We start from the raw sequence: 13,233 nt of genomic DNA, 5'->3' as shown, positions 1-13,233 counted from the left end.
GTTCAGATACAGAGAAATAAGTTCACAATTCTGCATATCTGAGCACCTCATCTGTAAGTTTCAATACTCCATCACTGCCCCACTGGTATATTCTCTGTGAATTTATCAGGCAACTTCATCTTTTTTTGCTCGTAGTTTCCTAATTTGTAAAAATGTGGAGTATGATTCCTCCCTGTCTGGGGTAGTATGGAGATTAAATGAGATGCCTTCCACAGTGCTTAGTATGGGATAAGCATCTCATAAAGCCATTAGATAAGCATTATCTTTTCCTCATATTTAGGGGAGAACTGTCCTCTTACTTAAGATAGACTATTGCTGAGGATTTTAACAGTACCTAGAATTTTAAGTTGACACTGAGTTTATGAAGTCCTGACATTCCCTTAGGGAGGCAGTGGAGTAGAGCAGCTTCGAGGTGGCTCTCTGAAGCCTGTCAGGTTTGAATCCTACGTCTGCTTTTTGCTATCCGTGCCGAGTTTGAGCAAGTTATGTAATTTCTCTGCATTCAGTTTTGAGAAGTTTATGAAGAGCTAATCAAGCCATGGGCTGATACGGAAAGACTGCTTAGTTAGGGAGATGCAATAGAGAACACTTCATCTAGCCAAGGAGTACAGACCAAGGCTGCAAACTTTTTCAGTCAATAGCCAAATACTATATATGTTATGTTTTGTGAGCCACGTCTGTACGACTCCATTTCGCCATAGTGTGAAAGCAGAGACAATATGCACACTAATGGCATGGGTATGTTCCAATAAAACGATATTGACATTGAGTTTCATATAATATTCATGTGTCATGAAATATTTTGCTCTTGGTTTTTTTTAATGTGTAAACATGTATAAAGGAAAACACTCTTCCTGTGTGTCTCCTCTACTCTCAAAAACTACTTGTAGAATACTTCATTTCTGACACTATGTGTAGGTTTTCCACACGTCGAGTAACCCAGCAACACCAGCTTGGTGTCCCACAGTTCAGCAGTTCTAACACTGTCTGCCTAGAAATAGCATCAGATCCCGCAGGTTAAGGGCTCAGTCTCACAAGACTGCTCCCGGCCCAACTTCACATGCCAAGTCCAGGCTGTCACCTGTGCTTCTAGCTGACCTGGTGTAACTCGGAGAGTCCCAAGATCCCCTCTTCTGGTTGGATTCTTTTGCTAGAGTGGCTCAGAGAACTCAGGAAGGCATTCTACTTACTTGATTATGGGTTTACTAAAAAAAGATAAAACTCAGAAACAGCCTGATGGTAGAGATGCACAGAGCAAAGTAAGTAGGAAGGGGCACAAAGCTTCCATGCTCTCTATGGAGCATTCCACTCTCCTTTATGTCCATGGTCACCAAGGAACCTCTCCAAGCTATCTTTTTGGGCTTTTGTGGAGGCTTCGTTTCATTGGCATGATTAGTTAAATCATTGGCCCCTGGCAATTGATTCAACCTCCAGCCAGCCCCTCCCCTCTCCTCAGAGGTTGGGGGGTGGGACTAAAAATTACACCATTTTAATCACATGTTTGGTTTCCCTGGAAACCAGCACACCCTCCACTGGGCCCACTCCCACTCCCACTCCCAGCCCCACCCCCCGGGACTTTCCAAAAGTCCCATCATTGCTTAAACCCAGGTATGGTTGAAAGGGGCTTGTTATGAATAACAAGACACTTCTTTTGCCTTTTTGGTTCTGGAGCTATTTCAAGAACCAAGGACAAAAAACCAAATATTATAACAAAGATGCTCTTATCACGTAGGAAATTCCTGGGGTTCTAGGACTTCTGGGCCAGAAATAGGGATAAAAACCAAATATGTATTTCTAACTAAAAATCACAATATCACAACATGTAAAAACCATTCTTAGCTCAGGTGCCAAATTGGTGTCCCATAATTTGGTCTGTGAGCCATCATTTGCCAACCCCCCGGTATAGACTAGGTAGAGAAAGAAAGGCAAGTCAAAAATTATAATGCTTACAGATGGATTTTGGTTTCTGAACCTAGGGAAGAAGTTTGGTTCTTTGTTTTTCCATTAGCCCTGGTTTTGAGTTGTATATACTGTTCAGGGGCGCGATAAAGTTAATTCATATATCAGGACCCCAAAAATGGGGGCTGCCCTAGTAGCACAACCCATGTCATAAATATAAACAGAGGCCAACCTACCCTTAACGGAACTGCATCTCAAGGAAACCCAACTTGTGTCAATCATACTCCTCAACTCAGCTTTAGCCAGTTTACCCTACCCTAAAAAGTAGGACCTGCTAGCCTTTTAGCCTTTTAAGGAATCTCTGACTTCCCAGCCAACCATGCGCTGTTCCTGCTCACCTTTCCTAATACTCTGTAAAATTCACTCTTGCCCAAAATCCCTCTGGAAGAATGCTCTACTGCTTGTGAAGCACTGTACATCCCTAATTTGTGGATTGTTGTCCCTTGAATAAAGGACGTGAAACTCATTACCAAATTGTATTATTGTCATTTGACAGGCAAGAGATAAATCACAGCTATGTGTAATTAAGGAGAATTAGATTTGCAAATCAGAGTTGGATTTAAATTTTGGTTCCATGCTTTGGACATGGCAGCCACTTTAGACAAGTTACTTAACTTCTTTGAGCCATATTTTTCTCATCTGTAAAATGAGGCTAATGAATCCTACCTCACAGGACTTTTGGAGGGTTGAATGAAATGAGATCATGTGTGAAATATTACTAGTCTAAAGTTTCACATATGGCGGGAGCTCAATAGATGAAGGTCAGCGTGTTTCTTGTAAAAGAAGTGAAATCAGATTGGTCTGAAATCAGTGATATTGGTGCTGAATATGCCACCCTCAAATCTGCCTCTTCCGCCTCAGGATTATTTTGAGTTGATTATTTCAGGAAACTGCAGACACAGCAGAAGATCTGAAAGCTGAGTAAAATTTACCTTTTTGTAATGGAAATCTACATTTATAAGGGAAATTTACATTAGAAAGGGGGCCTCTACCAGGAAGAGAGCTATTACCAGATACTGCTTTTTCACCTGAGAGTCTTATCTGCAAGGTAGGGTAACCTTTGCTTACCAATCATTTCCTCCTCTCATCTTCCTGTAAATTACCTCCCCCCCTCACCCGCAACACCTTTTGTCTTCATTTGAAGATGCTCTTTAAGGTAGTGGCTTGGACCGTCTCAGGAGTTTTATTTATTTTTCCCGGGTATCTCCCATGTATACACGAGGCATACACATTAATAAACCTCTGGTTGTTTTTCTTCTGTTAATCTGTTTTTTATTACAGGGGGTCTTAACCATGAACTCAGAGGGTATAGGAAAGTCATTTTTTCTCCCCTATAATGCAAAAGGATGTCAAAAGAAAAGCCACGTGAGAGATGATGGTGACCTGAATGGAGCTATTGATGGTGGGGAAAGATGGAAGTAGATGGATGTAAGATATATTTAGGAGGCAAAGTTGAGAGAACTTGGTGATAGGATGTGAACCTTGAGGAAAAGAGAGGAGTTGAGATTGGCATTCAAGCCCTGGGCTGGGCAGTTGGGTAGAATGGTGCCATTTGCATCTAACATAGTTTCCTGATTGGGAAGCCATTTATTGCCACTTAGATGCCTGGACCCCTTCCTTGCTGTGACTCTTCCGTCTTACTCATTTACATGAGGCACTTCAGGTATCTGCCTGCTGAATGCTGCTAGCCTGGATGTGATGCTTTTGTTCTGGCTGGCCTAGATGCATTAGGGTGGACAAAAGGGAAGCCAGACATCAGAGGAATTGGATTTCCTGAGAAAAGAACCCATAGATACTTCCTTGAAAAAAAAATAAATAAGGGAAGTGAGCAAATGAACATTATGGGATGATCTCAAGTGAAAGTGGAGATGCTCTTTGGAGCCCAGACAGGAAAGTGAGTTAGGAAACCAGCAGTGGAATACAAGAAAGAAGGATGTTGGCTTGTGTACAGCTGTGGTTCTCAGCTAGTGGGAAGTGTAGAAGGGTGTGGGTCAGAAGTCTCAAAAGCATTTTTCTCTTTTCAAGAAGAAATGGCACTGTAGAGTCAAGCAGCAGCACAGACTGGAGCAAAGGAGTAATTTAGATTTAAAATGGAAAGAGATATTGTCAAAAAAGGAATGTAGGCAGGATTGAACGATTTGTCGAGGTAAGACTGTAGAATATATAGAAGAAAAATGCCTATAGGTTTAAAAAGCATTTAGAAAACCAAGACAGTGGTATAGATAAAGTAGACATTAATGTTTACTCTTTGGGGAAATTTTTTCTTCTTTTAAGCTCACTATTTCTCATTTTTTGTTTTATTGATGTCTGAATCTAGTAATAACAATGCTTAAAAACTAATAGGAATCATTGGATCTGACACCAAAAGCACAGGCAAGGAAAGTAAAACTAAGATAAATCAGACTACTTCTTTGCATCAAAGGACACAATCGACAAAATGAAAAGGCGACTCATGGAATGGGAGAAAATATTTGCAAATCATGTATCTGGTAAAGGAGTTGATATCCAGAATATAGGGAACTCCTAAAATTCAACAACTAAAAAAAACACCCAATTTAAAGTTGGGCAAAGTACTTGAATAGATATTTATCCGTAGACTGTATACAAATGACACAGCAACAGATGCTCAACATCATTAATCTTTAGGCAAATGCAAATCAAAACTGTAATGATAAATCACACCATACCTTTTAAGATGGCTACTATGAAAAAAACCCCCAAATAACAAGTGTTGGCAAGAGTGTGGAGATATTGCAGCCCTTATGCACTGCCGGTAGGAATATAAAATGGTATAGCCACTAGGGAAAACAGTATGGTGATTCCTCAAAAAATTAAACATAGAATTACCCTATGATACGGCAATTCCAATTCTGGGTATATATCCCAAGGAATTGAAACAGGGTCTTGAAGAAATATTTGAAGAAATATTTGTACGTCTAGGTTCATAGCAGCATTGTTCACAAAAGCCAAAAGTAAAACAAACCCAAGTATCCGTCAACAGTTAAATAGATACACAAAATGTGTTATATACATTCAATGGGATATTATTGATCCTTAGAAAGGAAGGCAGTTCTGACACCTGCTACAAAATGGATCAACCTTGAGGATATTATGCTAAGTGAAATAAGCCAGTCACAAAAGGACAAATACTGTATGATTCTTCTTATATGAGGTACTTAGGGTCGTTAAATTCATAGAGACAGAAAGTAGAATGGTGGTTGCCAGGGGCTGAGAAGAGGGGAAAATGGGAAATTGTTGGTAATGGGTATAGAGTTTTCAGTTTTGCAAGGTGGAGTTCTGGAGACTGGTTGTATAACAATGTAAATATCCTTAACACTACTGAATGACACACTTAAAAATGGTTTAGTTAGTAAATCTTAAGTTACGTGTCTTTTGCTACAATTTAAAAAAGTAATAAGACCCTATATGGTGTAGGGTAGCCTTGGCTTTGTTCCAACTGTCATGAGGGGATGTGGCAGGCAGGAAGAAAGCTCCAGAGGGAGTAGCTGATGAAAGTTGTCCAAAGACATCGGATGGAGCTGATCAGTGTGAGAAAAAAAATCCCCAACTGAAATAAATGGTTTAGGAGCATTGCATTGGTGGAAGGACCTACCACTTAGAGTTCATCATTTTACTATAAATTTATTGAGAACTTTTGCTTGGAGTCGGAGTGCCAGAGGGCTAGAGAAAGAATCTTCTGAAATAAAACAGAAGTGGGCAATGAGTCAGTCATTTAGGATCTTGTAGACCCTGATAAGATCTTAAAAAGAGCCATGTGAAACAACGAAAGCATTTTAAAGAGAAGAGTGACACAATCAGATTTGTCTTTTAGGAAAAGAATTCTAGTTGCTTGGCAGAAAATAGGTTGAAAATGAACAAGAGTGTATAATAGGAAGCACTTAAGAAGCTGTTGGAGTAATAAAGAGTTAGTGGTAGTCTGGATTAGGATAATGGCAATGGAGATGAAGCAATGTAGATGACTTTGAAAGACATTCAGGAAGCAAATCAGAATCTGGTGATGGATTGGGTAACTGGATGAGCCACTGGCACAGATGCATGTTCTGATACTCTCATAAATACACCACTTGAAATTTCTTTTTTTTTTAAGATTTTATTTATTTATTTGAGAGAGAAAGAGCGAGCGAGCGAGAGAGAGAGAGAGAGCACGTGCAAGCAGGGGGAGGGGTAGAGGGAGAGGGAGAAGCCGACTCCCTACTGAGCAGGGAGCCCGACGAGGGACTCGATCCCAGGACCCTGGGATCATGACCTGAGCCGAAGGCAGACGCTTAACCAAATGAGCCACTCACGCGCCCCTAAAATTTCTTTATATGCTGGGGGTTTCTTTGATACTCCTATTCCTAGGCTTTTGTGAGTTGCCTGTGATACACCTGCTTGCCATCACTCGACACAGGGCTGACAAATGAGTGCTGTTGTTTCCAAAACTGGATTATCACAGAACTTCACTGGTGTGTGCCAATTTTTGAGAGTTATTTTTAACTTTAATTAATTTTGTTTCATTTGGCTTGTTAGTTTGCAAATTAGTTACGTATTCTAATTAGGATGAAAAAATAACTGGAGAAAGCATGGGTTTTGTTTGTTTTGGGTTTTAATCATTTGAATTTCCTTTTGGCTTTTATTATAAGGGACTGGAAAAACTAAATTTGGCTTTGGTGATATGATTGTATGGCACCTATCTACTGATGATGGAATCTATGACTCGTTGAAACTACTGAGTGAAGTCATAAAACTGTATTTACAATATACATTTGCAGCTAATGCAAGTCCACGTTTTTTGTTTGTTTAATTTTTCCAAGTCCACTTCCAAATAACACTGTACTATTTCATGTAACCATAGGTCATATGACTATGCTATAATAACAAAAAAATCCACTGGGGCACCTGGGTGGCTCAGTTGTTAAGCGTCTGCCTTCGGCTCAGGGCGTGATCCCAGAGTACTGGGATCGAGCCCCATATCGGGCTCCTCTGCTGGGAGCCCGCTTCTTCCTCTCCCACTCCCCCTGACTGTGTTCTCTCTCTCGCTGGCTGTCTCTCTCTCTGTCAAATAAATAAATAAAATCTTAAAAAAAAAATCCAAATTCCTCCCTTCTGTCCCTTGTGTCATTGCTGTCATTCATTTCATTTATATATTAGCATATATATGATATCTACATAAGCATACATAACCAAATATATTATTGGTATTATTATTTTAAATAAACTGTTATCTGTGAGATCAGTTAAGAATTAGAAAAATAAAAGTATTTGCCTTCACTTACTCCTTCAGTGCTCTTCCTTAGCTTACGTAGAGCCAAGTTTCTGACCAATAGTATTTTCTTTCTCTCTGAAAAACTTAACATTTCTTGCAAGGCAGGTCTCCTGGTCAAAAATTCCCTCAATTTTTGTTTTTCTGAGAAAGTCTATTTCTCTTTCACTTTTGAAGGATAATTTTGCGGGGTGCTGATTCTAGGTTGGTGGATTTCTCTCTCAACACTTAAAATATTTCACTGTATTCTCATCTTGCCGGCACGGTTTCTGAGAAGTTGGAGGTAATTCTTGTCTTTGTTCTTTTATGGGTAAGGTGTTTTTCTCCTCTGAAATTGTATCAGGACTTTATCTTTCATTTTTTGTAAGTTTAAAATAATATGTCTAGGCATAGTTTTTTGGGTATTTATCCAGCTTGGTGTTCTCTAAGGTTTCTGGACCTATGGTTTAGTGTCTGACATTTGGGGAAATTCTCAGTCATTGATGTTTCAAATTTTTCTTCTGTTCCTTTCTCTGTTTCTTCACCTTCTGGTATGCTCATTATGCATAGGTTACACCATTTGTAGTTGTCCCACAGTCCCTGGATATTCTTTTCTTTCTTTCAGTGCTTTTTGGTTTTTTCAGGATTCTATTTACGTGTCCTTTAGCTCAGAGACTCTTTTTTCAGCCATGTCCAGTTAACTAATAAGCCCATCAAAGGCATTCTTCATTTTTGTGACAGTGTTTTTTTTATCTCTAACATTTATTTTTGGCTCTTTCTTAGGATTTCTACCTCCCTGCTTATAATGCTCATTTGTCCTTTTCCTTCTTTCTCTTTTTTAAAACCAGAGGTATAACTGAAAATATAACATTATGTTAGTTTCAGGTATACAGCATAATGTTTTCAGATGTGAATATATTGCAAAATGGTCACCACAGTAAGTCTAGTTAGTATATATTACCATAAGTAGTTACATAACTTTTTTTTCCTTGTGATAACTTTTAAGATTTACTCTCTTAGTAACTTTCAGATATTCTTAACTATAGTCATCATGCTGTACATTATATCCCCATGACTTACACAACTAGAAGATTGTAACTTTTGACCCCTTTTACCCATTTTGGCTACACCCCCTCTCGCTCCCCACCTCTGGCAGCCACCTGTCTGTTCTCTGTATCTATGAGCTGGGTTGTTGTTGTTGTTATTCTTGTTTTAATTTTTAGATTCCACATACATGTGAGATCATATAGTATTTGTCTTTCTATGTCTGATTTATTTCACTTAACATAGTGCCCTCAAGGTCCATCCATGATGTCACAAATGGCAAGACTTCATTCTTTTTATGGCTGAATGATATTCCATTGTATGTATATAATATACTACATTTTCTTTTTCATTCATCCATCAGTGGACACCTAGGTTGTTTCTATATCTTGGCGACTGGAAATAATGCTGCAGTGAACACAGAGGTGCATCCTTTCGAGTTAGTGTCTGCGCCTCTGTTCTTGCATGCTGCTTGTGTTATCCATCAGAGCCCTTAGCATATTCATCATAGGTGTTCTAAAGTTCCCTGTCTGATAATTCCATCATCCCTGGCGTGTTTGGTTCTGATGCTTGCTCCAACTCTTCAATTTTTTTTTTTTTTTTTTTTTGCCTTTTGGTATGCCTTATGATTTTTTTTTCTTGGTAGCCAGATATGACGTACTGGGTAAAAAGAACTGCTGTGAATAGGCCTTTAGTGGTGTGGTAATGAGGTGTCGGGGAGAGGGGAAGCACTCTATAGTCCTATGATTATGTCTCAATCTTTTAGTGAGCCCATGCCTCTGGACTGTGAACTGCACAAGTATTTCTTACTCTCTTCCCTTAGGTGGGACAAGATGGCTAGAGTGGGCTGGAGTTGGGTGTTTCCATTCCCCTAGATCTGTTAGGCTCTGATCTAACCCCAGCAGGTTAGGCTCTGTTAACTAGTTTCCCCTGAGGGTGGGCCTCATTAAGAACAGAGTGCTGGGGCACCTGGGTGGCTCAGTCATTAAGCATCTGCCTTCGGCTCAGGGCGTGATCCCAGGGTTCTGGGATGGAGCGCCACATCAGGCTCCCTGCTCTGCTGGAGCCTGCTTCTTCCTCTCCCACTCCCCCTGCTTGTGTTCCCTCTCTCGCTGGCTGTCTCTCTCTCTCTGTCAAATGAATAAATAAAATCTTAAAAAAAAAAAAGTGCTCTGGCATAGTTCAAAATGGTTCTTTTTTCCCCTCCCCTGCTGGAAATATGAGGGGATTTTTCTGGCATTTATCCTGGGAACTTGGTCAAGCTCTTGGAAGTAAACCTCACAGTGTCGTGGGGCCCTCCCTATGACTGGATTCCCTTGGAATTTTAAGCTGAGTTGTCAGCACTGATCCTCTAGCAATTCATCAGGTACAGGTCAGGTTTTCTTACCCCGGCACCAGTTCCTTAGTGTTTTCTGTTTTCAGACTTCCTGCTCTGATAACTCGTAACTCTGTGTATTCGCTTGTCTGTCTTCCCAATTGTGAAGACAGCAGTTTGCCCTGTGTCCCTCCCTCTTTTATGGATCCAAGAAGAGTTGATTTTTCAGTCTTGAAGTTCAGCTTTTTACTGAGTAGGGTGGAGTAGTGAATTCCAAGCTCCTTACACGTGGAATCAGAAGTTCTAAGACCATGGTTGCATGTTACCTAACTTGTTTAAATATAATCATAATGACCAGATTTTAAATGAAATTCTGTACTTAAGACTGTGAAAAATCATGCTGTTAAGCTCTGTCATCTGCCAAATATGCTGTTGTGCTTTTTAAAAATTTTTTATAAGAGCTTAAATGAATCTACATTTTTTGAATGCTAGAATGTGATTTCATATTGATCTTAAGTGCTGGTGAGTTTTCTTTTTAATATTGGCTTCCCTAATGATTTTGTGTCTTAAATTTGATTGATTTTATCTCTTAAACCTTAAATTTCTATTTCACAAGCTTGAAATATACTTTATTTGATGTTTAAGGTAGAAAGATATTGTTAAACTGAATAGGAAATAAAGAAGAGTATGGCACTTGCGTAAGAACTGACATGAAGATCAATGAACTAGAATTGAGAATCAAGAAATAAACCCATACATTTATGGTCAGTTGGTTTTCTACAAGGATTCCAAGGCAATTCAATAGGTAAAAAGTAGCCTTTCGAACAAATAGTGTCAACTTGATACCCACAAGCAAAACAATGAAATAGCACCCTTACCTCACACCATATATGAAAATTAGCTCAAACGTTATCAAAGACCTAAATGTGAGAGCTAAAACTATAAAATTTGTAGAAGAAAACATACTAGTAAGTCTTCATGAACTTGGATTAGGTAGTGGTGTCTTAGATGGGACACCAAAAGGCATAAGCAATTAAAAATAATAAATTGGAATTTGTCCAAATTAAAAACTTCTGTGCTTCAAGGACATTATTAAGAAAGTAAAAACAACACAGAATGGGAGTAAATATTTGCAAATTGTATACGAAAAGGGGCTGGTATGTAGAACACATAGAGAAGTCTTAAAACTCAACAACAAACAACCCAATTGAAAATGCAGAATAGCTTCAGGAAGAAAAGAGCCCGGTCCTTCTACTTCCTCTTCATTCCTAAGTGTAAACCTGCTAGAAAAAGTCTTTATGGTGATGGTTTTAGCCTGTTGTTTGGTAAAGGAGAGGGGACCTGTTGGAGACCGGGGTGCAGAGTTCTGCTGGGTAAGTTTAAATCTCTTGCTGTGTCCCTCTTTACATTAGCAAGATAAATCTGTAATTCATCATTCAGTTGCCTTATATGGACATGTCTTCACGATCACTAGATGAGGCAGGGTGATATTTATTTCTGTTCTTAGTTATATAAACACAATTAATGGATTAAGTAAAAGGATCTGAATAATGCCAAAAGGCCTTGGATCACTGGTCACAGTCCACTAAAATAGGTTATTTAAATTCATTATTTAATAGCAAATTGCTAATTGATATATAAAAGCCTCTAGATGTTTAACCATCTTGATTGAAAGGGCTCAATTGTGACTTTTTTTTTTTTTTTGAAGATTTTATTTATTTATGTGACAGAGAGACAGCCAGCGAGAGAGGGAACACAGCAGGGGAGAGGGAGAGGAAGAAGCAGGCTCCCAGCTGAGAAGCCCAATGTGGGACTCGATCCCGGAACGCCAGGATCACGCCCTGAGCCGAAGGCAGACGCTTAACGACTGCACCACCCAGGCGCCCCTAATCATGACTTTTTGAATGTTGAAATCCATGATTATAAAACAGTCTTTGTGAATAGGTTCTACTGAATGGTGAACTCGCTCAAGAAGATTATTGATAATAGACAGTTGATGGGATTTATTTATTTTTTATTTTTTAAAAAGATTTATTTATTTTAGAGAGAGAGTACAGGGGGGAGGGGCAGAGTGAGAGGGAGAGAGAGTCTCAAGCAGACTCTGTGCCAAGCGTGGAGCCCAATGTGGGTTTGATGCAGGGCTTGATCTCACAACCCCAAGATCACAACCTGCGCCCAAACCAAGAGTCGGTCACTTAACTGACTGAGCCGCCCAGGTGCCCCAGGATTTATTTCTTATATTTATTTTTATTTACAAAACTTGGATTTTTAAAGTATCATAAATACTTAAAAAAGAATAGTTAGACATACAGCAGGAGTGATAGAAAAGGAAGTGCCCTGCCACACAAATTACAGCAACTTGACACCAGTAAATTTAAATAAATTTAAATAGAGTACCTAGAATGGAATTCTGAGCTGCACACCTAGTCCACTCTATGTTCACTCAAGGTAAGAGAATGGGATGTAGCCCAACATGATTCGTCATTATTCTTTTTCCCAAATGTTACCCACCTGGCTGTCCACCTGCGTGAAGGCAATTCCCCACAACCTAAGGCCACAAGGCAAGATCTCCGAGTCTGCTGGATTGCTTGCTCTTCCCACATGAAATTACAAAGAAAAGAGTGCAGATTACCATGCCCTGTCCGTAAAATAAATCCCTGTTTACCTTCTGGGCCAACCCACTCAGGGCCCCTTCACAATCTTATCTGTGTGCCTGTCATTTTGTTTACTTCTGTACCTTATCTTCTGCTACAGACCCAGTCAGCAGTGTGTTTATCAGCCTTTCTTTCCTTCCCCTTTCACACTGAGTGCTCTCAGAGCCTCCAGTTTAGAGACTGGAATTAAGAAATTATATTAAACCCATGCTGCCTTGCTTTTTTAATAGAAAGGCCTTCGAAGTCGACTAAGCATAAAAACTAGCTAGTTTTGAAAGGGACTTTGTAACTGTGGAAGAATGTCAGAATTCCTAATGCCTCTTGTTAGTGAATTAATAATGAGTGAATGCGAAGAAGAATAAAGATTAAGGAGAGTGACATAGGAATATCATTCGGAGTTTTTGAAAAGATCATTATCATTAATTTGCATGCCATGAATGAAAAATGATCAAATCAACCTTAAGTCAAATCTGTGTATGTAATGTGTATTTTATTTTTATCAGCTACATTTTTAAAACAATCACAAGCACCATCTTAACATGCAAGACTTCTGGCTTACTTGCAGTTAAAATATATATATTATATAGCAGCTCTGCAGTAGTGTCCTGCCTGGTACTCCCCAACTCTCAGCTTCATCTCCCCATCACGGGAAATCTGCTGAGGGCTCCTCCTGGATGTCCCCTTTCTGCTCTGTGCCCTGGAAACTCAAAAAAGACAGTAAGCGGGGACGACTGGAGAGCTGACCTCATTTTCTCCCCTGTTCTCAGGGATCACTGTCCTTCACTGCCTGATGCCCAGTGCCTGGAAAACCATTGCTTCATATATTCTGTCCAGTTTTTTGGTTGTGTCAGAAGGGATAGTGAATTCAGCCCGTGGTACTCCATCACAGTCAGAAGGGAATCTTTAACTAGATCTCTAACAGTGAAAAAATAAATCTCATTGGAGCCCAATTTCTTACTATACACTGAATCAATTATATTTCACATATATTATGTAATATTGCTCTATTACGGGGAGAT

Source organism: Ursus americanus, chromosome 19 (genome assembly GCF_024610735.1).
Source record: "Ursus americanus isolate L20-20 chromosome 19, mUrsAme1.1.p, whole genome shotgun sequence".
In the NCBI taxonomy this organism is placed as follows: Eukaryota; Metazoa; Chordata; class Mammalia; order Carnivora; family Ursidae; genus Ursus; species Ursus americanus.
The sequence above is the reverse complement of the archived record's forward strand: the minus strand, read 5'-3'. Positions refer to the sequence as shown.